A 26,610-nucleotide genomic window follows, 5' to 3' on the forward strand; every position below is an offset into this window, starting at 1 on the left:
TCTCAAGTGAACTGTTTTTCAAGTGAACTGTTCCTATTTTCAATGTCTATCTTGTAGGAAATTGAACAAATGCCACTGTAACAAATGCCATAAGTAAGAACAAAATACTTCTGGATCCAAGAATTGGAGAAAAACCTTCTGGAAAATACACTGAATAAGTTCAGCCTTAAAAGGACAGAGCTGGCTTTCAAGATGTGGGGATGGCTAATTGGAGAAGGCATAAAAGCCTGAGTAGTAGCACAAGCTGATAAACAACAAATATACTAGCATAATGATTATAATATTAACAGTAATGTGAAGCAGCTGCAAAAAAAATTGGCAATTTTAAGCTGTGCCAATAGGCATATAGTTATCAGTGTAACAAGTGCTTCTACTTTGAACCTTTACCGTGAGCCAGGAACAATGCTCCATGTTTGTTTGTTTGTTTGTTTGTTTATCTGAGACAGAGTCTTGCTCTGTTGCCCAGGCTGGAGTGCAGTGGCACGATCTCGGCTCACTGCAAGTTCCGCCTCCTGGGTTCACGCCATTCTTCTGCCTCAACCTCCTGAGTAGCTGGGACTACAGGCGCCTGCCACCACACCTGGCTAATTTTTTGTATTTTTAGTAGAGATGGAGTTTCACCATGTTAGCCAGGATAGTTTGATCTCCTGACCTCATGATTCCCCTCCCAAAGTGCTGGGATTACAGGCATGAGCCACCGTGCCCGGCCAATGGTTCATGTTTAAATGTACATTACTTCACCTAAATTTTACAATAATCCTATATGGTAATACTACGGAATTTACACTCAGAGGTATTAATTATAGAGTTGTCAGGAACAAAGTCAGAATTCACACCCTCATCTGTCTGACACCAAAGCTTATATTCCTAACCACAACACAGTAATTACTGTTTCAAGTCACAGGAAGGAACAGTTGTTAAGAAATTTGTATTCAGTCACACAGGGCTATTATGTGTCATTTCAGGCACACATTAAAAACTAGAGTACTCCAGAATGGGAATGAGTTGGATGGATCATGCCACATAAAAAACTCTTTAAAAAAACAGTGCACTTAGCTAAGAGAAAATCCATAAAAATGACTAACAGTCTCTTCAAATACTTGAAAAGTTATTGTGAAAAAGAGGCAGAATCCTTTTTGTAGTATTACTCCAGAAAAAAAGATGTGACTGTGGATCAAGAGAGAATGGGCTTTCAAATAATTAGTAGTGCAAAGTAAAGACACAGGCAGTTTAGGGGGTGGTAAGTTATTAGTCTCTGGAGATACTCATATAGAGGTTGCATGAGGAACTGTCAAAGAATGATGGAAAAAGGATTCCTGCACTGATGAGAGCTGAAATCAGGGGACCTATGGATTGCATAACCCTGAGATAAGTTCCATAAAGCTATGCTATCAATTTCTCCTCTAGAGTACAGATGTGTTTTTGGAGGACTCCCTCCACCCACTCACCCCCAAGCTCAAACAAAATCAAAAGAAGCAGAAATAGAGACAGAAGCAGGCCAGAAACAACTGGGTGGGAGGAAGGGAGTAGGATGCTTACTTATTCTCCCACAATCCTATTTTATTCAGTTTCACCCAGATGTATTTGTTTACCTTAAGACAAAAAATATAGCTTTTTTTTTTTTTCTCTTTTTCTTTTTTTGAGACAGAGTCTCGCTCTGTCGCCCAGGCTGGAGTGCAGTGGCGCGATCTCGGCTCACTGCAAGCTCCACCTCCCCGGGTTCACACCATTCTCCTGCCTCAGCCTCCTGAGTAGCTGGGACTACAAGCGCCCGCCACCACGCCAAGCTAATTTTTTGTATTTTTAGTAGAGACGGGGTTTTACCGTGTTAGCCAGGATGGTCTCGATCTCCTGACCTCGTGATCCACCCACCTCGGCCTCCCAAAGTGCTGGGATTACAGGCATGAGCTACTGTGCACGGCAAAATACAGTTTTTATGATTACTGTGTAACTGAGCATAGCCATACTGTTCTATGTATCTTTGAGTAGTGAGAATGATATGATCATTTATAACCAAGCTTTTTCCACCGAATTCATCAAATAATTTCATAAAGATTTACGGGACTCTATTAATTTATAAGTACTGCACCAGGTTCTGGACATACACCTACTCTTAGAGAGTTTGGTGGTACCGCGTTATAAAAAAAAGTTTATACAAGATGCAATCGAGGTCCCAAAAATGGGATGGTTAGGAAAGGATCCAGAGAAGGTGACTGAGATAAGAAAGTACCTTCTGGGCCAGGCGCGGTGGTTCACGCCTGTAATCTCAGCACTTTGGGAGGTCAAGACGGGTGGATCATCTGAGGTCAGGAATTTGAGACCAACCTGGCCAACATGGTAAAACTCCATTTCTACTAAAAATACAAAAATGAGCCGGGTGTGGTGGTGGGTGCCTGTAATCCTGGTTACTCAGGAGGCTAAGGCATAAGAATCGCTTGAACCCGGGAGGCAGAGGTTGCAGTGAGCCGAGATTGTGCCACTGCACTCCAGCCTGGGCAACAGAGTGAGACTTTGCCTTTTTTTTTTTTTTTTTTTTTTTTAAAGTGCCTTCTGGGTGACAAAGAAACCTCTAGGCAAAGGGAAAAAGCATAAGCAAAGTCCTTGGAGGGCAACACTGAATAGTGCACATAGACCCTCAAAGTGGTTCTTAATAAGCTTAGAAGATAGGAGAAAGATAAAGGGCAAGCTAAAACATAAGGCAGAAAAGTGGGCAGAAGCCAGATCACAGTGTCTTAATCACCATACTAGGAATATGAATCATATCCTATAAGCCAGCATTCTGAAACTCATTGGTCTCAGAGCCTCTTATACACTTAACGATTGTTAAGGACACCAAAGAGCTTTGGTTTATGTGGGTTACATCTAGCAATAGCACATTAGTAATTAAAAGTGAGAAACATTAACTCACTTTAAAATAACAATATGACATGTCAGCATAAATGACATGATTTCGTGAAAAAATTCTCCAAAACCAAAAAAATTCAGTGTAACATTATATTTTTGCAAATCTTTTAAAATGTCTGGCTTAATAGAAGACTACTGGATTTTCATATCTGCTTCTCCAAAAGATTATCATATATTATTTGGATTGGAGTCAATGAAGAAAATCAGACTCATACAGATACAGTTGGAAAAGGAGTACTTTAGTAGCCTTTTCAAATAATTGGAAATATTCTTTTTCAATTCTATACTAAAACCTAGTATTAATTTCTTAAAAGTTAACTGCAAGTGATAGAAAACCATATTAATGAATATATACTATTCATGTTCATATCAGTGAATATATTGTTATATTGATAGACTTTGCACTGTCATTTGAAAAATACTGGTATATGGAGTTACACAGATCCTCCAAATATTAATACATTAGAATTGTATAACAAAAATTATACAATTGTAAAAATCACATTCATTATAATACCACCAATCTCAGAGAAGTCTAAGTATTGGGAAACTCTTATGGTCATAGTGGCAGATACAAGGTTTTTTGAATTTTATAATTGGCAACTAATACTGTCAACTGTTTTCCTTACAGCGACAAGTTCATTTTGTTCATTGTTGAGAAAATATCTCCCAACTACACAGGTCTGAATAAACATAGTTTGTGTGTTGATCATTCTTTCAAGTAAAAACAGTGTTCTATGAAAAATATTGCCTTGTTGAGCTTGCAACTTGTCTTAATCTATTTTCTGTTGCTATGACAGAGACCGGGTAGTTTATAAAGAAGTTTCTTTAGCTCCTGGTTCTTTAGGCTGGTAAGTTCAAGACTGGGCAGCCATATCTGCTGTCTTCTGGTAAGGGCTTCATGCTGCATCAAAAAATGATGGAGGAATGGAAGAGAAACTGACACGTGCAGAAAATAGGAGTGCAAACGAAACAGGCAACCTTGCTTCATAACGACCTGATCTCATTGTAACTAACGTAGTCCTCAGAGAGTGAGAACTCACTAACTCCCTCAAGACTGCACTGATTCTTTTATGAGAGCAGATTTTTCATGATCCAAACGCGTCTTAAACCACCACCTCTCAACACTGTTACATTGGGGACCAAGCGTCAACATGAGTTTTGGTAGAGACAAACCATATTCAAACCACAGCACAAGTCAATCACACAAGTGCTTTACCTCAAGACAATCTCTGTACTGTGGTATGCAGAAGTGCTTGATGTACTTTCCATATTGTGACAGAATATTAAGGACATACACAAAATAGTCAAGATTTAATAAAATTATTGCTTTCTGATGGACATTCTTATGTGAAAATGGCTTTTGAGGGTTTGGGCTGTTAGAGAAAGGTAGCAAAAAAACACAATGCCTACTAGTACAGTTTGGTACCACCACTGCTGTTTACCATGAGGACAAATATCAACTAGTGAAAAAGGCAACTAACATCGTAGAATTATTATGAAAATAGTTGTGAACTATTTTGTGAAAGCCCTAAAGGAGTCTTAAGGATCCCTATGGTACACGGACTGCACTTTCAGAACAACTTCTATGAACAATAAAGAGCCATTTTTTTTTTAAGAGTTTTAAGTAACCTATATGGGACTTCTGCAATGCAAGATTTCCCCAAGGTATCATTTTATAGAGTGATAACGCTTACAGTTGAGTATCAATGGCCTGAAGACATAGTGAGGATTAAGACCTGAAGGAAAGCAACTGCAATAAGGAAGAAGCATGGGGACTGGAAGGAGACAGGTTAATGGGATAGAGGCTTAGGTGACAAGAGTAGATGAGGGATTGGAAGTGGCTAAGGTGCTGTCTCTAGGCTTCTTTACTGAGGAGGAAGATGGTGCCATTCACTGAATTTGAGAATTGGGGAAGGAAGAACAAATGGGGATGAAGAAAGGAATTCAGGATAGTTTGTACTCTACAATGAAGTTCTAACTGAGAAATCAAGTATGTAGCTGGTCAATGAAAGAGCCGATTTTCATAATGGCTTTATTTCAAGCTTGTGTAAGAACAATATCCAAGCCTAACAGGTCTAGAGAATAGGATGAGGAAGGCACAATGGCAGAAAAGTTCTGGATTAGAGTGTAATATGGCATCTGTTCCCTCCCAGCCCCATGAATATCCGGATATTTATGTGTTTGAGTTTTTAGAGAAAGGGAATGCAGGGAAATGATTAAGGAGCTGTTTTGAAGAAGGGCTTTGTAATATAAAGGGGACACTGTATTAATTAGGGAAACATCAGCTGTTGTAAAGAAATCTCGATTGTTTACTACACAAGAAGTTTAGTTCTTGCTCAAGTACCAATGTGAGTGTTCCTGGTTGGCAGATGGCCTTTTATGCAGTAATTCAAGGAATTATGCTCCTTTCCTCTTCTGACTTTGCCATTCTCCCCAGTACCTTGAAGTCTTTTGATACAGCTGGCCGATAGAGTACAGAAAGCACAACTATTTCTTAATTATCTTGGCAAACACTAGTCATATGGCTCTGCCTAGATGCAGGGGTTGTGGTGAGAAATTTAATCTTTGGTGGGTAGTTGCTTCCTAGCAATAAAAACATATTAGAGGAAGACATGCATGAATAGCCGGTATATAGTTCGCCATTTCTTCACAGAGGCACATAAAGCAGGTTCATAAGTGATAAAGTATGACATTAGTGAGGACATAGGAGAACTTTCTCCATTTCTACATGAAATGTGACATCAATCTTAGCACCATGAAGGCTCCCGTACTTTCTGGCATTTCCTCTTGGGGAAGCAGCAGAGATGATGATGCTTGATTAGAGACAGCTGTTCTATGGACAAGCCGGTAACCAAGCCGATGCTTATGCATAGAGGGAAGTCTGCTTTTCAAAAAACAAACAAACAAACAAAAAAACCCACGAGATATCTCTAGAAGACTTTCAGAAATATTAGCAAGGAATTTCAATGGAGAATGAAGCCCTGTGCAAACATCTAGGGTAATGGCCAAAATAGGCTATTTGGCCTATTATAATAATGAAAAATAGGCTATTAATGTAATTCTGATTCCATATGTATTTACAGGGTTAGTGTGAGGGACAGACTTGGATTATCAGTTTCAGACACAGTGAGTTTCAGGTGCCCATGGAACATCCAGGTAGTAATATGCAGGTTACAGAAGACACACATCTCAGGAGAAAGTTATGAACTAAAGACAGAAATTAGGAGTCACAACACAAAGGCAGAGTAAATGAAATCATGAAGGTATAGAGTTAAGAAAAGAGAATTTTATTTTTCACTTTATTTTTAATTTTTATTTTTAAACATCAACAGAGAATTTTGAATTCATCAGCTTTTGGTTCTAAAAATCTGTGTTACCAACACTACCTAGAACATATGTGCCATACAACCAAAAACAAATCTGCACTATCACTGCAAGATCATGTACTAATCTATTAACAAACATTTTAAGTGCTTTTGACCACGTTGTCCACTTGTAAATACTCCAAGTATACTGCAGCAGATAAATACTAGCTTCATGTCTTACTGACATGCCTTTAAAATGTTTTTTGAAGGACTCATGAGTTTTGTAACTCACAAAGCAAACAGCTGGACCTTACTACTAAGAATGCATTAACTAAAATCTCTGCTAGCATTTTTTTCCAAAATAAAACTAAACATAATATTGTAGAAGATGTGAAGACGGTTGAAAGTAAATTAGTCAGGAAGACATTAAACATTTTTTAATGCACTTACTGATGGAAAAATAAAACAGGAGTAAATTATATATAAGCTTTGTAATTCAGCTAAAATATTAATTTTGATATTAAACTGGTAGGAATATTCAGAGATTTCCTTAAATTCTCAGCAGAAGTCCATACTGCCATTAAAATAGATGTGCTTTGATTGTTGAAATAAATATCATACCAAGAAGATTAAAGCATTTTCAAAATCAAGAAAGAAATGCCAGAACTGTCTACAAAGCTAAATTATTTTCACACTTCAACAACTGCACCTGGTGCTCCACTCACTAGTAAGTAAAAAGAGTAAGAAGTAACTAGGATTCAACTCCAGCTGGGTTTGGATATCATTAACTAAAACCTAATGCAGCAGCTGTTGAAAATTAGAATTAGCAATGCTGAAAACGTGCTATTATTTCACTGGAGTTTGATATGCATCATATTCTAGAGCAATGGTTCTCAAATTGAGCATGCGCCAGAATTACTTGGAGCATTTGTTAAAATACAAATTCCTGCCTTCCCACATTCCCTAGCTACTAATTCCAAGGACTAAGAATTTGTCAATCCAGTTCCCAATGCCGATATGATGGTCCAGGAACACTTTGAGAATCAGTGTTCTAGAGGGCATTTCTGTTGGCTTATTAAGAAGACAGATACAGAATATTATCTTTTCCATGTAACTAATTAATTTGTACCCCATTAACTGGAATTTTAGATATAGCTTAGATCTGTGAAAAACAACTTAATGGTATAAACTAGTTGTGAGGGTATTCTGGTCATCATGTCAATTATCTTTTAACTCATGGCACTGATTCTACTGGACTAATTGGATTTCCCATCTTCCTCACTGCTCCCCACCAACCACTAAGTCTCCTAAGGCTAGTCAGTTCCTCCTTAAAGGATGCTGTAACCATCATTATGAAAAGCACGAGTGAAATGTTTACATTGTTCTTGAGCATAAACTGTTATAAAACCCTTTGAAAATGCAACATTAATTAATTCTGAATCATGGTCATTACCCCACACCCTTTTAAACTGAAACTGTTTTTGGGGTACAACCAAGAATTCAAGAACCATGTTAAAGATATTAATCTAGGAACATTCTCTTATATGAAGAAATTCTGATTAAACTACAATTTCCAGTCCTGGCTCACTAGTTAAAAACTGAAGCTCAAGTAGATTGTACACTACCCATTGTGAAGACTAAAACAGTGAGTTAAAAATTTTTTTGGGGACTGGGTCTCACTCTGTCACCCAGCTTATAGTGTAGTGGCATGATTAGGGCTCACTGCAGCCTCGACCTCCCAGGCTCAAGTGATCCTCTCACCTCAGCCTCCAGAGTAGCTGGGACTACAGGCGCGTGTTACCATGCCTGGCTAATTTTTGTATTTTCTGTAGATACAGGGTTTCAGCATGTTGCCCAAGCTGGTCTCAAACTCCTAGGCTCAAGCGATTAGCCCACCTCAGCCTCCCAAGATGCTGGGATTAACGGTGTAAACCATTGCACCTGGCCTAATACTTTTTATATTTTACAGCTCTGTATCTTCTGAGAAACTGTTATAGCTTTTCAGTTGAATTTGTATTTTTAATGAATCTTTAAAAATTAGTCACAGGTATTAATATTCTAAAGATGTTCTTTTCTAAACATCGATTTCCAAAAATTGTCTTCCTTTGCATTTGTCTTGTGTAACAAAAAAGAACCATTATTCAGGATCCTGTAAACTACAATTCTTTACTAGTGACACTTCAACATGTCCACAATGCAATGATAATTGATATTCTCAATAATGACCAGTAAAATGCTGGACAGTTGTATCAATTGACAAAAACTAATGCTGGACCATAATTTGAGTTTTAATTGTGTTTTACTGAATTTTAATTACATGAAACAAGTGTAAGAAAAAAAATTCTCAAGTAGAATATTCTTCATCTTGCAGACTACCATTTACTATACAATAGACATTTTAATATCTACTTTAAAATAATTTGTTGATCTTTACATAGCCTATATATTAGCTTTTTAAATCCATTAATATTTTTGGCTTATTTTCCTATGCCAGAAATAAAATTACAATCATTATGAAAAGGTATGGGTTGATAAAATTAATGGTGATGAGGCAAAGTAACTCAAAACTGTTTTATTAGTTACTCTGCCTCATCCTCATTAATCTATTTGAATTAGGCAACATAAATTTAAGTACCTTCTAACTGAACACTGGAACCAATCAAACCATGAAAACCGAAAAAAAACCATGTAGAATTAATGTGACTTTTTGGGGGAGGAGAGCCTAACTTGTTTAAAAGCTACTTCTTTCTCTGAAAGAAAGGTGATAACCATTATTACCCAGTATACAGCAGACACACAAATTTGCTTAAAAAAATATATACATACTAAATTAAACCATATGGGAGACAGAGTTCTTCACTCCGCAATCTAAGAAACATTAAAAGGAAGTGAAGGATAATGTTAAAAGTGAAAGTTTGAGGTGATTTGATCTCTACCAACCTAATGTTACACATAGCACAGTCAAAGCTAAAGCTCCATACATGTCAAGACTGTTTAGTATAATATTCTAGGAATATCACACCTGACTAATCCTCAGAGGTTTTTTCCTCTAATGGCGCCAAGACTCTGAAGGACACAGTGAAAGTGGCAGAAAAGTCAGAGATTAAAGTGGTCAGATAACTAGTGCAGGACCACGATTTCTGAGACTAGAGTAATCTAAGAATCATATAGAAAGTTAGATTACCTTAAAATAGATTACAGGGTATAACAAATTCCATGGGACTGGGGAATCTGTATTTTTAAAAAGCTCCCAAGGTGATATAAGAGCAGGTGGTCTAAAATCGATAACAGAAGATATTAGAAAGCAACACAGGTGTCAACATTTGTTGACTCTGGTTTGTGACCTTGTAGGTACCATTCTCCATTTTACCCTTTTATAGCTAAAATTTTATAGGAGTCTCTGTAGCATAATCTCTCATATTTGGAGACCATTTTATTTCTAATGTACTCCCAGTTTATTTCCCAATTTTGGCTTTTTTTTTTTTTTGGTGGCCTAAGAAAACCTAGAAATAATAAGCCTAAATAAAACAAAGTTCAAAAAATAAAGAAAACAGAAATTTTAGGAATAAGATTACTTGATGGGATCTATCAAATTACTCAAATTCTTAAATCTTAATTTATAATTACTAACATTTATATTTGTACATTAAAAGATAACGTACTAATTATCTAGACCCATACACACCATAGAAAAGGCAGACTGTTAGACTAGATAATAAAGCAAGATTCAACCATATCCTGACCACAAGAAAACCACTTTAAATGAGAGAAACATTAAATAACTTAAAAGGAAAAGGATGAAAAAAAATATCATGTTATCACAAATCAAAAAAAGCTGGTATAGCCATATTAATGACAAACAGATCTCAGAGTAAAGAATATTGGCAAAGATAAAAAGGATCATTTCATAACGATAAAGGGGTCAATTTATCAAAAAGACATAACAATCCTAAACACTTTTGTACCTTTATAAGAAGAGTTTTAAAAACATATGAATTAAAAACTCACAGGAAAAACAGACAAATCTGCAAGTATAATCAAAGATTTCACCATCATGCTCACAATAATTGATAGTAAACAGAAAATCACTAAGATACAGCAAATTTGAACAGTCATCAACTAATTAGCCAATTGGCATTTAGAGAACACACCATCCAGAATGCAGATACACATTCTTTTCAAGAGTACATGGAACATGTGATAAGATAGACCACATTCTCACTCATAAAATGAGGTTCAAAATATTTGAAAGTACTCAAATCATACAAAATATGTTCTGACTAAAACAGAATTAAATTTAAAATAACAGAAAAGACATTTGAAATGTCCACAAATACCTGGACTAAATAACACACTTCAAGTAACCCAGAGGACAAAGAAAAAAACAAAAAGGAAAGTAGAAAAGTATTTTGAACCTAATAAAACAAAACCATCAAAATTGTGAGATGTAACTGAAGCAGTGCTTTAAGGGAAACACATAGCACTACACGATCATATTAGAAAAGAAGGCAATTCTAACATCAGTGACCTAAACCACAGCTAGTTCTTTGTGCCCCCCCAAAAAACAAAATCAATAAAACTGATAAACTTCTAACCAGACTAATAAGAAAAAAAGAGAAGATACAAATTATCAATATCAGAAATGACAAAGGAGAAAACACTACAGACAATAAAGGAATATTATAAGCAACTGTAGCCAATAAATGTGATAAATTGCTAAATTCCTTGAAACACAAAAATTAACAAAGCTCACGTATAGCTAAACAGAATAACCTTTTAAATCTATCAAATGTATAAATAAAAAACCTTGGCACAAAAAACAAAAACAAACCTTTCTCACAGATAAACAAAAGGCCCAAATGGCTTAGAAAATTCTACCAAACAAACAAACAAAAATACCAATACCAAAAATACCAACACAAGAAAACATCAACACAAACTCTTGAAGAAAACTGAAAAGGAAAAAATGCTTTCCAATTGAGTCTCTGAAGCCAGCCTTGATATCAAAATCAGACATGAAATCCCTTATAAACATAGAGACAAAAATTAACAAAATTTAGTGAAATGAAAGGACAATTATCATACCTATGTAGTTTATCCCAAGGATACAGATTGATTTAACATGCAAAAGTTAATGTAACTTACCTTATTAAACAAGCTAAAGACCATGTATTCATCTTAATACATGCACATAAACAAAATCCAACATCAATTCATGATAAAAATCTCAGCAAACTGGGAACAGAAGGGAACTTCCTCAAACTAATAAAAGGATCTCCTTTTATTTCAGTTCAGCTGGTATCATACTTCACTGAAAAACAGACTGGATACTTTCACCCTAAAACTGTGAAGGAGGCAAGAATGTCCACCCTCATCAGTTTTATACAACACTGTCTTAGAGGCTCTAGCCTGTGCAATAAGGCAAGAAAAAGAAAGGCACACAGATTAGAGAGCAAGAAGTAAAACTGTCTTGTCACAGACAGCATGACTGACTGTGTAGAAATTCTCAAAGAATCTATCAAAAAAGCTATGAGAATTAATGAGTTTAGCAAGGTTGCAGTATATAAAAACCAATATACCTAAATCAACTGTATATTACTAACAACAGACAATCAGAAATTCACATTAAAAAATACCATGTAAAATAGCACAAAAATATAAACAAACTTTGCAATAAGATGCACAAGACCATACAGTAAAAATTATAAAAAACTGCTGAGGCCCGGCGGGGTGGCTCACACCTATAATCCCAGCACTTTGGGAGGCCGAGACGGGAGGATCACAAGGTCAGGAAATCGAGACCATCCTGGCTAACACGGTGAAACCCCATCTCTACTAAAAATACAAAAAACTAGCCGGGCGAGGTGGCGGGCGCCTGTAGTCCCAGCTACTCGGGAGGCTGAGACAGAAGAATGGCATGAACCCAGGAGGCGGAGCTTGCAGTAAGCCGAGATCATGCCACTGCGCTCCAGCCTGGGCAACAGAGTGAGACTCTATCTCAGAAAAACAAAAAACAAAAATCAAAAAAAACACTGCTGAGAAAAATTAAATAAGATCTAAATAGATATGCCACATTCATGATTAAAAGACTACTGTTAAGATGTCAGTTCTCCCAGAATTTATATACAGATGCCATGCAATCCCAATGAAAACCACAGGGCACTTTTTGGTATGACTTGACCAACTAATTCTAAAACTTGTATGGAAATGTAAATAATTTGGAATAGGCAAAACAAATTGAAAGATAATGAACAACTTAGTTGCTAGTTTCATAAAGTTCTCATTTTAGTTGGTTGTTTATTCCCAAACTAGTTTATGGCAGTTTTCTCTGTTACTGTAACTGCAAAAATCAAAGACATATGAGTGTGAAATGAAAGAGGACTATTGCTTCCATGAAAATCAAATTGGATACTCCAGAAAGACCTACGAAATACTGGTCTTAGATCAGATATTGACAAAGAAATTGCAAAAGACTTGAGGGAAAAATCTGGAGATCTAAGTTGTTTTGCAAAGGTGTTAAATTTTTTGGTTACATTTTAAAGGAAGTCCAAAATGGAAAATATAGACTAAGTATTATAGGTATGCTTTTATTAAACATCAGTTGATAACACACAAACTCGTTTGAATCTTATCTTTTCCTCTTAACATTACAAACAAGCTAGTTCTCCCATATTATTGAAAACATTGTTCTTTTAAATAGTTGCATCTGGCACAGGCTTTTAAAGTTACTGAATCCGTGCATACACATACTGACGTCTACCTATAATGAGGTACAGTCATTCATTTCTCACTCTTCCTGAATTGACAAGTAGGAATTAAAGATAATATGGATTAAGAAGAGTTTAAAATTGGATTCTCAATACAGATGTCACAGGCAATGACTACTTCTTTACTTAAAAAAAAAAAAAAAGTCCTGGCTGAATATTTGTCCCCTTTATTCTCATCTATTACCTGTTTATTCAAATCTATAAAAGCAGCTTCTTCAAAAAACTACCGACCACAAAATTGCTATTAACTCAACAACCTGTGGCAGTTATCAAAACACTTCCCACTTCAAAGGTGAACAGTAAAAACAATTACCTATGTGGAGTTTTAAAAAAGGGTTTTAAAAACATCCCTCACTTATGTGTGAAGGCAAAAATATACACTGACATTTCATGCCTGGTGTCTAGTTGCTGTCTTCCTATGTTTGCTTTCTAGGGAATCAATAAAATAAAAATAATAAGGATAGAAATGGTAATGGTAGGCCGGGTGAGATGGCTCACGCCTGTAATCCCAGCAATTTGGGAGGCCAAGGCGGGTGGATCGCCTGAGGTCAGGAGTTCGAGAACAGCCTGGTCAACATGGTGAAACCCCGTCTCTACTAAAAAACACCAAAATCAGCTGGGTGTGGTGGTGGGCACCTGTAATCCCAGCTACTTGGGAGGCTGAGGCAGGAGAATCGCTTGAACCCGCGAGGCGGAGGTTGCAGTGAGCTGAGATCACACCACTGCATTCCAGCCTGGGCAACAGCCCTAGACTCTGTCTCAAAAAAAAATAAAAACGACATGCATAGCTCTTTACATCTAGAACCTGCTGGTCTTTCAGGCCTAACTGGGGTTCATTCTGTTGATCTGATGCATTCTTCTCCTTGACTTTGTACTTCAGCCCAGTTAAACAGCACTGGAGGTTTCCTTTTCCGTCATAGTTTGTCCATTGTCAACAGATAACAGATGTCATCATTAAAAAGCTTGGTAAAAAGTTTAACTGGATTATATCCAGTTGATTTAGTCCATTCCTCAGTGCAAATACATTTAATGTCACCATCTTTATTAGAATGTTCTAGCTCTGGCTTCGGCTTCTGTTGGTTCCCAGGCAGCTTCAGGGTCAGTTCTGTCAGAAGATACTTAAGTACTTTGCCCAAATGATGCAATGTATAGGTTCTGAAAGTGTGTTACAAATTGTACAGTCAGGAGAGGTTCTCTGTGTTGGCTTAGGATGACATTCATAACACTTGGTCACACCCTTTTTCATAGTAGTTATTTGTCCAAGATATCCAGCAGTTCCAGTTCCAGTAAGAGGAACATCAGCTGCCAGGCACATTCTATTAACACGGTTTCGGGCAGCTCTGTTATCTAAAGCATTCATAACCAATAAAAACTATCAAAAAATTCCATATTGTAGTCAGGGTTCATGATGCTGTAATGGTAGGCAATGATATTAGTTTTCAGGTAAAATTGCAGTGCACTTTCCCTGGCAACCTGTGCCTTTGATCTTCCAACATGTTTCTTTTGAAACAAAAACTATCTGTTGAGGTTGGTGACATCAATAGTAACTAGATCAATCAGGTCAATTGGGAGAAGCCGGTGAGCACCAGGTTCTTGAGGAGCTCACAGCGCTGAGACTCTGAGAGTTCATTTAGCAGAAAAGGGGGATGGAGCTGAGCTCATATGGGATAAGGATGACCCATATGCAATGGATTTTGTCACCTCTGCTGCAAACCTCAGGATGCATATTTTCAGTATGAATATGAAGAGTAGATTTGATATCAAATCAATGGCAGGGAATATTATTCCTGCTATTGCTACTACTAATGCAGTGATTGCTGGGTTGATAGTATTGGAAGGATTGAAGATCTTATCAGGAAAAATAGACCAGTGCAGAACAACAGTTTTGAATAAACAACCAAACCCAAGAAAGAAGCTTCTTGTGCCTTGTGCACTGGATCCTCCCAACCCCAATTGTTACATATGTGCCAGCAAGCCAGAGGTGACTGTACAGCTGAATGTCCATAAAGTGACTGTTCTCACCTTACAAGACAAGGTAGTGAAAGAAAAATTCACTATGGTAGCACCAGATGTCCAAAGTAAAGATGGGAAAGGAACAATCCTAACATCTTCCAAAGAGGGAGAGACAGAAGCTAATAATCACAAGAAGTTGTCAGAATTTGGAATGAGAAATTGCAGCTGGCTTCAAGCAGATTACTTCCTCCAGGACTATACTTTATTGATCAACATTCTTCATAGTGAAGACCTAAGAAAGGATGTTGAATTTGAAGTTGTTGGTGATGCCCCAGAAAAAGTGGGGCCAAAACAAGCTGAAGATGTTGCCATAACCAATGGCAGTAATGATGGAACTCAGCCTTCCACCTCCACAGCTCAAGAGCAAGATGATGTTCTCATAGTTGATTCGGATGAAGAAGATTCTTCAAAGAATGCTGACGTCAGTGAAGAAGAGAGAATGCACAAGAGGAAATTAGACCAGAAAGAATCTCGGTACAAAGAGGTTACGTACAGAACAGAAGGAAGAGCTTGATGATGTCATAGCATTAGATTGAACAGAAATGCCTCTAAACAGAGCCCTCTTAATACTTATTTATCTGGGCAGAACCAGATTATGTTACGTCCTTTGTTTCAAAGGGAAAAAACTGACACCAGTGACTTGAAAATGATTCTGCTCCCTTTGAAAGCATTCATTTAGCTAGAACTGTTAGACACACTGCAGTATGCTATACTGAAAGTAGGAGTATAGTTTTAAAAAACCTTTGAACAAAGTATGTGCATAACCAGTCATGAGAAAAAACAACACAATGCATGTTGTCTTTTTAATGTAAATACCCTTAGGTATCATTAACAGTTTCAAAATATTGTGGTTTAGTAAAGTTGATACCTGGTTATAAATATTATGCCCTTATTTTTGGCTAGAAGAATGAATTTTAGCCTAGATCTAACCATTTTTATACTCTTAACCGACTGAAACAGATTCAAAGAAGTATCAAGTGCTATGCATTGAAACTTGTTTTTAAATGTTAAATGGCACTATGTACATTAATGTAAAACAGTGTTAATTTACTCACATTTTCAGTTTGTACTGCCTGGTATGTCTGTGTATGAAGCCAATTTTTGTGTATTGTTATAGTTTCAGGTTATTTATAGTAGATGTTTTGTAAAACTCAGTGACTACGCTTATGGACCAAATAAATGGCATCTGCATTCTTGTTACATAATAGATAAATAAACAAATGGTAACGGTGTCAACTAGAAAGCTAAGAACTAGTACAGCTGTAATGTCCAAAAATGTCAGTACTGTCTGTTACTGCTATTTATTTAACGGTCTTTATTTTCTTATCTTCTAATTCTACATAACAAAAATAATGCCACATTTCAAAATTATGTGACTAAATAGTGCTAGTATTTACTACCACAGAACCTTTCTCCTCCCCAGTGTTTTGGCTGCTGAACTGAATATAGATTATCAAAGATTTGTTGTGAGCCTAACATTTCAATGGTTCTATAAATTTTATAGCATTTCATCTTACTTGCTCTGAGACTTCAAATACAAAAGCACTTTTTCTAAATTTTCTAAAATAAACGTTACTATTATAATCCAAAGAAAATGTATTCTCACAAAATATGGTACAAATATAGTCACCCAACTAAATATTAAATATTTATTTCTATACATGTTATTTCATGGCTTCCTGTATATATTTATTGATAAATACTAAAGCTGATATATGAAAAGACTTGATATATTTAGTAAGGTCATATTTCAGAAGCATTGTTAATGCAGATAAGACATATACATCCACATTTTTCAACAAGAAAGATGTTACTTCAGTTCCAAACGACCACACTTAAGGTAGGGCGGAGACATATATAGAATATAAGACAGGACTGTAACAATCAAGTCTTCAGTTACTTTTCACTTCTGACTACATGACTATAGTAAACAAGATACCCCCATCAACTGATTCTTGGGGATAAAAAATCCAATTACCGTCTTGCTTTACAATAAATTTAGAATGAAATGTTTTGTTAATCAATTGTTAAATCAGGTAAAGCATAAGGTACTTTAAACTGATTATTTGGTCTCATAAAATGATTCAATCTAAAGGCTTAATTTAGAGTCACCTACAAAATGACCCTGTATTCTACACTGTTAATCTTCAAAGTTTAATAGTTCTTAAACTTACATAATTATTTTTTACCGAGAATCATCAATGTAGGACTAATTCTGATGAAATACATCTAGATTATTTCCCCTTTCCATCAGCCCATCTCCCAACCAAACAATACTTAGAATTATCACAAAGAGTCTTTCTAATCACACTTATTTAACTTTGTAGTATATTTTGAATTAGAAGGCACAATTAATAAAACTGTTCTCTATATAGAAAGATTTGTTATAAGGGTCCCCTATACCAGATGTGTCTGTTATTTCTCTGAGAAAATCTAATCTTGGAAGGGCTGGGGGAAAGGAAGAATAATAGCATGGCTCCTCTTTAGCTTCACTTTAAACGGCCACCATGATTAGAGAGGGCAAGGTTTCAGACATGCGTTTAGGAAGCATGTAGTCATTTAACTTTTTCATGTGGTGTAAAGCTTGTAAACAAGAAGTCAGAAAAGTAAATTCCTATGAATCATATACTTTTTACAAAGTATTTCAGTTAACATATTCCCAGATATACAGAATTACAGAATACTGCCAATTATAATCTATCCAATGATGACTGTGGAAATGTGTAATTTCCAATGATATTGTATCATCTTGATATTCTGGAAACACTAAATAATATAGGATCTTTTCATCAGGAAGTCAATTTGTTCTGAAAGAAAAGGGTCTTTATGTTTAGTTATGCCTGGCAGGCATTGCAAAAGAGTACTTCTTCTCTATAATTAGCACAGTGAAGGTATATCTATCCAAAAAATATCAAGAGGAGGTATATATAAGAAAGGAGATGGGTTTTTCATTTTTAAAATAATGGCTTCCTTAAAAAGTAATATCAACTAAAAATGGACTAAGGACTGAAACAAAGGACCTAGAACTGTAAAATTCCTAGAACATAGTGGCAAATTTTTATTACATGGGTCTTGGCAATGATTTGTTGGCTACGACATCAAAAGCACAGGCAAAAGAAGAAAAAACAAACAAGGAGCATGACTGTATCAAACTAAAAAGTTTCTGCATAGCAAAGGAAACAATGAAATGGCAACCTACAAGATGGGAGAAAATATTTGCTAACCACACATCTGATAAGGGATTAATAGCTGTAACATATAAGAAACTCCTATAACTCAATAGCAAAAAACTTCAAATATCTCAAATTTACAAATGGACAAAGGACTTCAATTAACGACTAACAGGTATAGGAAGATGCTGGACATCACTAATCATCAGGGAAATGCATATCCAAACAATAATAAGGTAAATGCTTTTTTAAAAAAGTTAAACACAGAACTAACATATGATCTACCAATCCCACTTCTGGGATAGGGTAGTTCTGTGTTGAATTTTTTAAAAGAACTGAAGTCAGAATCTTGAAGAGACAGTAGCACTCCCATATGTACACTGAAGCATTGTACACAACAGCCAATATGTAGAAACTTCACTGTCCACCAACAGATGAGTGGATAAAATGGATTTACTGTGTGATAACACAGTAAATTATTATTCAGCCTTTTAAAAGAATGAAATCCCATCGTATGCAACAACACAGATGAACCTTGAGAAATCATGCTAAGTGAAATAAGCCAGTCACAGGACAAATACTGCATGCCTCCATTGATGAAGTGTCTAAAGTAGTCAAACTCATAGATGCAGAAAGTAGAATGATGGTTGCCAGGAACCGAAGTGGGGAAGCAGTTGCTGTTAATGTGTATAAAGTGTGAGTTATGCAAGATAAAGTTCTAGAGGTCTGCTGTACAACATTGTGCTTAATGCTGTGTTAACAATAATGTCCTATACACTTAAAATTGTGTTAAGGGCGGGGGAAGGTTCATAATATTTTACATTTAATTTTTAAAATTCAATTTACTGCTTCTTTTTTTAATTTATATATACTTTTTGAGAAATTATACTACTCTCTACCTTTTACAGTTTTTTGAGGTGTCACAGAACATGCCTACTGGCTTTTTTCCCCCCTGAGATACACAGATACTCTGTGCTACGAAGTCTTCCTTTTTAAGGTTAATATTCCAGACTTTTGACTTAACTCTTGCTTATGTGCCTAATGACAGAAATCATGCTCTACTACTGCTAATATTCTATGAGCAGAAGGCTTGGATCTACCAGGGTATTCTTGAGGTTCTGAAAGGGCCACAGAACATAATTCTTCTCACTTCCTTCTAGTACCTGCCTCACCTGGAGAAGTTATGCCTAGCCTGCAAAGCACCTTGGCTAAGAAAATGCCCCATGCCCCATGCACCACAAGCCCCCTGCAAAACCCAGTCAGAACAGTCTTCAGACTGGTGAATACAGACATCATTTAGAGATAAAGGTACTTCAAAGATGGGCAGAATAGGCATATTAGAAGGAAAATGGATACTTCTAAAAATCTCACAGGAATGGAATGAGAAAGAATATAGGTCTTATATCAAGCAAAAATCCTCAAGTTGAGACCTTGAAAGGCAAAAATCTCTCTGTTCAGGGATGGGGGAGAGGGAGAGACAGATGGAAATTCAGTCCTCAATTCTTGCTCAATTATATCAGAATAAGGAGGTACTATTTCTAACTTTCCCCAAACGTGAGACTCTTATTTCTTAAAATCTCTAAATTGTCCTCTATGGAGAAAAATGCCTTTTAAGCCTTCCATTGGAATGCCTTCCATTATTTTTCATTCCAAAGAAATCTGCTTGCTTTCCATTAATGGATCTATTAAAAGGAAACTACTTTTGTTCCTTCTTAACCTTCTTTTCTAATATAGTAAGAAGAACAAAATTCAATCCCCAGATTTTTTTAAAGCCTACAACGGGATTTTAAAATGCCACTAATTAGACTACACACATACAGACACTACTTGCACTGAATACTGTCACTCCATACACTGTCAACAACTGTAAGAAACTTCCTTTTTCAGCTACCATCTCTTGAGTGACTCCTATGCTTTGGCACTTAGTCTAGAAAGTTTATATATGGTATCTTCTACCTACCTTTTAATTAGTTACCACTGGCCAAACTTTAAAGATGAAGCAACTGAAGCTCTGTGAGGATAAAACCATAGCCAGTGCCACAGAGCCATTAAGTGGTAAAATCAGTATGTCACCCAGTTCTCTCTGATATTCACTGAATAGATTATTGAACTGATACAAGGATAAATGGATGACAGCTGTCCTGGATATTTAAGGACAGATAATAAACATCCAGAAATTCATTAAGAAAGTAATAATAATGAATAAGGTTATTATACTTCAACCTCTTCTGCATTCAGAGATGGATGTGTTAGATGCTCATTCCTATTCTTTTGCAGTGAGGCTGGAATGCACCAGGACAGAATTCAATAGCTGAGGATCCCAATGAAACCGAGAGGAAGAAAATATAAGCAGAGGCACACTAGGAAGCAAACTAACAGTCCAAAATAGCAAAGATACCTATGGTCCACACCCCGCCCTTACCAGTTCTTAGTGAACAGTTGGTTTTGGTAATACTGCTGAGATAGCATAGACTGGTGGTTTAGATTATCTCTTTCCAGAATTGCCAAGATATTTTAAGTTTTAGCAAGCCCTGTATTTCAACTGGCCAGAAATCCACCACAGGAAGAGGCTGTGGAAAGTCATGAATTGCCATTTTGAAAACTGGAACCGTACAGTTACCAAAGGAGAGGTGCTTTATTACTAACCCACGTATCATTATTACCTTCCATATCAGTACAGGGTTCAGCCAAAGTTGTCATTTGGCTCATGATTGTTTTCACTAATTTATATTTTCCGTATACATGGGAAATTTAAAAATAGTTTTCAATTGTATACAATAGAAATTATATTAAAATTATAGATTACTTTTTTTTTAAAAAAAAAGGCAATATACTCAAGGCTTCAAATGTGAAAAGGTATTTTTAAAAAGGTATGTAAAAAATTTCTCTGTCAGAATCCTTTTTTTTTTTTTTTTTTAGTTTCTCTCTGGTTCTGTATCTATCTGCTCAATTCCCAACCTTCACAACATATAATCACTATTATTAGTTTTTGGTTCAGAAATCACTTCACATATATATAAGTTAAAGCAAATACCTCACTTTTACACAAATATTAGGACAATATGTACTTTGCTTTGTCTTGCCTTTATGTAACTTAAATAGATCTTCAAGATCTTTCTACATCAAAACATAAATACAGTCCTTGTTTTGTTTAAAGCAGTACAGTAATTCACAATATGGATGCAAATTCTAATTTTTGCAGGACTTTCCAGAATAACTTCTGTTACATACAACATGCTTAGCTTTAGAGTTTTATAATCCTTAATTTTATTGAATTTGAATTTCCATTTGACATTTAATTTTGAAAATGTTTTATGACAGTACCCTAAATGTACTTGTTGGAATAATATTCAACAGTCTAATTATTTACATGTATATTCAGTTTCTAGGATGGCATCCCCAAACTCAAAATAAAATGTATGGACACAGTTAAATATGTCATGTACTTAAAATAATTATTTCAGTGGTAGTGACAGACTTTGCCCATCTGTGCATCCATCCATTTATTTCACTACTTTCCTCAGTAGTTATAAGATTGTGAGGTAACTGCTGATTGTTAAGAACACAGCATATTGTCACAGAACAGACCAAATCCACCTTGATCAAACAGATGGTTGTGACCTAACTAAATAAAATTTGACAAGTTTTAAAAACTGTAATATTAACAAAGAGTTTACAGTCATTTATGACTAAAAAACTGTTGGTTAAAGTATATTAATCATTAACAATATAAAGATTTTCACTGTCACATGCCACGCAATTTTACTTCTAGGCACCTACTAGAAAAACATTTGCTTGTGTATACAAGAAAATATGAAGAAAAATGTTGACAGATGAACTGCTCATAACTGCAAACAATCTAAAATCTGTAAGAGATATATTATAGATATATGCTACATAACAGTTAAAGGAATGAACTAGATCTGGAAGTATCAAGATTGCTAGATATCAGAATTATTGAGTGAAAAAATGCAAGTTGTAGAATACATTCACTATGATAACCATCTCTGCAAATAAAAAATTTAAAAATGTATGGTTACACAAATATGAGTAAAAATACCAAAAAAGTACTAGGAACATACATACCCAATTTATAATACATTATATAAGACAGAGGATCAGAATTGGAGATGGTGGTAAAAAAAAAAAATGTCAACTGTATTTGAAAGATTCTATTTTTAAAGACATATTGATATAATTTTAGAAGGCTAGCTAAATATGCAAAAATATTAATGTTTGATAATTCTGACAGACTAACCTTTGGACTTTTCTGTAATCTTTTAATTTCTAAAAATTAAAAAATATATATTAAAAGGCCATTTATTGTACAGATTTATTGGGCCATATAATTTTATAACTACAACCATGTAGAATAAATGAAATGAAAACATTTTAACTTGTGCTTTTCAACAGCAAGACACACTGAGTAATTAAAATAGTTATCCAACTCATAAACTCACCAAACTTCAATGGCTGTTTCACATCACAGGGAGATATTTTATGCAGAATTCACAATATTATAGAATTACATATTAAACATTCATGTATCACTTTCATCACCAGAAGAAAAGCACATTTCAATGACAATAAAGCAAAAGTTGGGAGCAGATTAAAAAAATGTCAGCACCCATGAATGTGATAAATTAGCAAAACAAATGAATTGATTTATAGTATTCACTTCATTAGAATAGGAAAAAGAACCCTAGCATTTTATTACCTAAGGTTTAATTTAACAAATACTATTGGGAAATAAAGTGACATATACAAGTGAATGTTCCAGATATTTAAAGCTTATTCTTTTAAGCATCAAAACCTTTCACTTATCCATGTTGATGACAATCTCTCAGAAAGGGCATACTTCCCTCAGTTTTAAAATACATGTATTGAACATACCAATGTTTTCCTTGAAAATGTGTGGGTCAGCATTCATTCATTCATTCAGCAAATTAGAACTGTCTTCAAAGAGCATGCAATCTTGACACTGTCATCTTGATATCAGTTTGGTTAAGGTAATTTTACAATTAGTACATCAACTGAATTAAAAATAAAATTCTTCAAAATTGGAAATATCTAAACAACTTTTCACGTCACTCCAGCATTATCTTTTATTTTTTCCCTACACAAATATTCTAGCCAAACTGTTACATCCCTATAACCTAGTCCATGTTTTCTCACCTTTGAGTCTTTGCTCAGTATTCACTTCACTTGGAATATCCTCCCTCCAGTTGCTGTCAAAAAATCTTCAAAGCCCATCTTCAAAATCATCTGTCAAAGCCCATCTCAGATCTCAGTGTGAATAGTATTTCTTATCTTCCCAATTAAATTAACAGTGCTTAAAAGTCTTTTGGTCTCCCAATGTGGTGATTCCGCAAGGATCTAGACCCAGAAATACCATTTGACCCAGCAATCCCATTACTGGGTACATAACCAATGGATTATAAATCATGTTGCTATAAAGACACATGTACACGTATGTTTACTGCAGCACTGTTCACAACAGCAAAGACTTGGAACCAACCCAAATGCCCATCAATGATAGACTGGATAAAGAAAGTGTAGCACATACATACCATGGTGTGGCCATAAAACAGGATGAATTCAGGTCCTTTGCAGGGACACGGATGAAGCTGGAAACCATCATTCTCAGCAAACTAACATAGGAACTCATAAGTGGAAGTTGAATAATGAGAACACATGGACACAGGGAGGGAAACATCACACACAGTGGCCTGTCAGGGGGTGGAAGACTAGGGGAGGGATAGCATTAGGAGAAACACCTGTTGTAGATGACGGGTTGATGGATGCAGCAAACCACCGTGGCACGTGTATACCTATGTAACAAACCTGCACGTTCCGTACATGTATCCCAGAACTTACAGTAGTAATTAAAAAAAGAAAAAAAAAAAAAGTCTTTCGTCTTCCCTGAACAAGCTGTTGTAATTGTTAAACAACGGTATTGGGAGGTAAAGATTTACACAACAAAAACTAATTTATTTCAAACTAATGGGTCACACTTAGAATCCTTTCTTATAAAATAAAAATAATATCAAACTTGCAAGGTTATTGTGGAATGTATTATGTACAGAAGATGTCTATATCAATGCTGGATACATAGTAGATGCATAAGAAACTGATAAATATTATGATCTACACTATACGAGAAAAATCAAGTCAAGAGGCTGCATACTAAATTATTATGATAATACATTCTCTCATGGGTATGTACAAACATCAGAAAATCTTCTAGGCCATGAACTCAACTATGTGATATCTCCAAGAGAAAAAAGTAACTTAGAACAGGACTCATTTATTCTTCCTGAGTACATGAAAAGTCTGAATCCTAAAGAAGAATAAGTTTTTCAAAAAAGATATATTTAAAAGAATAATTAGAAGTACTGCTTATAATACCAATAGGTTAAAAATTGTTCATAGGTTAATTAGTTCCTACTGCTGCTGTAACAAATGACCACAAAATGACTAGCTCATGGGAAAACAAATTTATTATCTTAAGAGTTCTAAAGGTCAGAAGTCCTAAAATCAAGGTGTCAGCTAGGTTATGTTCCTTCTGGAGGGTCTAGGAGAAAATCTATTCCCTAGAATCCTTTTCTAGCTCCTGGGGGCCACCTCCATTCCTTGGCTCATGGCCTGAGCCTCCATCCTCCAGCTGCACAGCATCTTAAAATCTATCTCTCACTGACTAAGACTTCTGCTTCTGTCATTACATTTCTTTTTTAGGACTCTGATTCTCTTGCCTCACTCTTATAAAGACACTTGAAATTACATTGAGACTACCTAGATAATCCAGGATAATCTCCCCATCTCAAGATCCTTAATTTAATCACACCTACAAAGTCCTTTTTGCCATATAAAGTGACATATTCACAGGTTCTGGGGATTAATATGTGGACATATTTAAGGAACCATTATTTAGCTTAAAACAATGGGCATATCTGGCTCTTTAATTTTATAAAGATTACTAAACTTATTACTCTTTGATTCAAAACTTATTTTTTATTGTCTTTTAAAAGGGAAAGCTTCATACACATATTGAACACTGTAACAGTTTCTCAACTGAGAGAATTTGAAAGGCTTTGAGACCTCAAGATTCTTTCAAAATGTGATTCTGATTTCCTAGAGCCTCATTCTACTAGCCCGAGTACAATATTTGCATTTTCAAAAGTAATTCATTGAATGGTTGCGTATTTACAAAACAAGGGTAATTTTAGTGAATAATTTAAAAACTTACAGTGAAAATAATTACTATAGTTTGAACAATAAAGTTATCAATCCATTGTTAATTTATTTTCTCCCCTCCAGAATCTGGGAAAACCACTCATAATAGTTACTCTGGAGACCACAGATCACAAAAAATTGAAGTGAGGTGTTGGGGAGACTTCAACTGCTCTAGAATGATTCTCCAAGTGTATATTGTAAATCTGCTATTCTCTTGTAATATTATATTTGCAACGTAAAAGAATTTACATTTTTGTTTGTCATGAAATAATAATTTACTGTGACCTTCCTCACTGGTATTTCATGAAAGCCATTCTCACCATTGATTCTATTTTTGTTTTGACACTTTGAAACAAATTAAAGGGTAGATGGTCTACTTATTTTTTAGACTTACCAAAGAACTACTACTACATCTTTATATTAAAAAATTAATAATCCTTGTATATTTGCAAAATATTACTCATTAGACAATATGTTAGCTACTGTGTCTGAACTTCTAAACCAGTAAAACTGTAATTTTTCCATTCCTGTCCCTCATTAAGCTCGTCATTGCTCACTGTGGTGGTATACTGTTATTCACTATAAGGAATTATAAGTCATCAAAAGTCAAAGTATTATGCAAACTAAAATATTTACCACTTTAAGGGCGGGTGCAGTGGCTCACGCCTGTAATCCCAGCACTTTGGGAGGCCGAGGTGGGTGGATCACCTGAGGTCAGGAGTTTGAGACCAGTCTGGCCAACATGGTGAAACCCTGTCTCTACTAAAAATACAAAAATTAGCTGGACATGGTGGCGGGTGCCTGTAATCCAGCTACTTGGGAGGCTGAAGCAGGAGAATTGCTTGAACCCAGGAGGCAGAGGTTGCAGTGAGCTGAGATCTTGCCACTGTACTGCAGCCTGAGTGACAAGAGTGAAAATCAGTTTAAAAAACAAACGAACAAAAATCACTTTAAATAAAAACTTAATATAGAAGAATTAGAGAAAGAAGATAATTTCAGGTTCTTACTGTGGAGCTGCTGTGAAGGCATTTCATACACTGCACAGAATCTAAGTAATGTAGTTATTATGTGACGTGGTCTTTGAACTCTAACAGAAATTCCGTGTTTCTTCCTAGCAAAGATTCCTCATTACCTATTACTTCTGAGCACCCAATGGGGTTCTTGGAGCTCATCCATTCTAGTTCACCAACTATGTTTGAATAATTCACTTGAGGA

At 35.6% G+C, this 26,610-nt stretch overlaps 1 protein-coding gene and 2 pseudogenes across 3 annotated transcripts in view; 1 reads left to right on the forward strand and 2 right to left on the reverse strand.

Moving 5' to 3' along the window:
- HS2ST1 (heparan sulfate 2-O-sulfotransferase 1) overlaps positions 1–26,610 on the reverse strand; it is a gene marked incomplete at its 5' end in the record, with an annotated part of 194,666 nt that overhangs the window by 50,307 nt on the left and 117,749 nt on the right.
- LOC144337802 (SUMO-activating enzyme subunit 2 pseudogene) lies at positions 9,692–14,339 on the reverse strand (annotated as a pseudogene). The gene has a single exon (XR_013411356.1). The product of XR_013411356.1 is annotated as an SUMO-activating enzyme subunit 2 pseudogene (transcript).
- LOC144337801 (SUMO-activating enzyme subunit 2 pseudogene) lies at positions 14,644–15,662 on the forward strand (annotated as a pseudogene). The gene has a single exon (XR_013411355.1). The product of XR_013411355.1 is annotated as an SUMO-activating enzyme subunit 2 pseudogene (transcript).

The sequence above is a fragment of the Macaca mulatta genome, chromosome 1 (assembly GCF_049350105.2).
Source record: "Macaca mulatta isolate MMU2019108-1 chromosome 1, T2T-MMU8v2.0, whole genome shotgun sequence".
Taxonomy (NCBI): Eukaryota; Metazoa; Chordata; class Mammalia; order Primates; family Cercopithecidae; genus Macaca; species Macaca mulatta.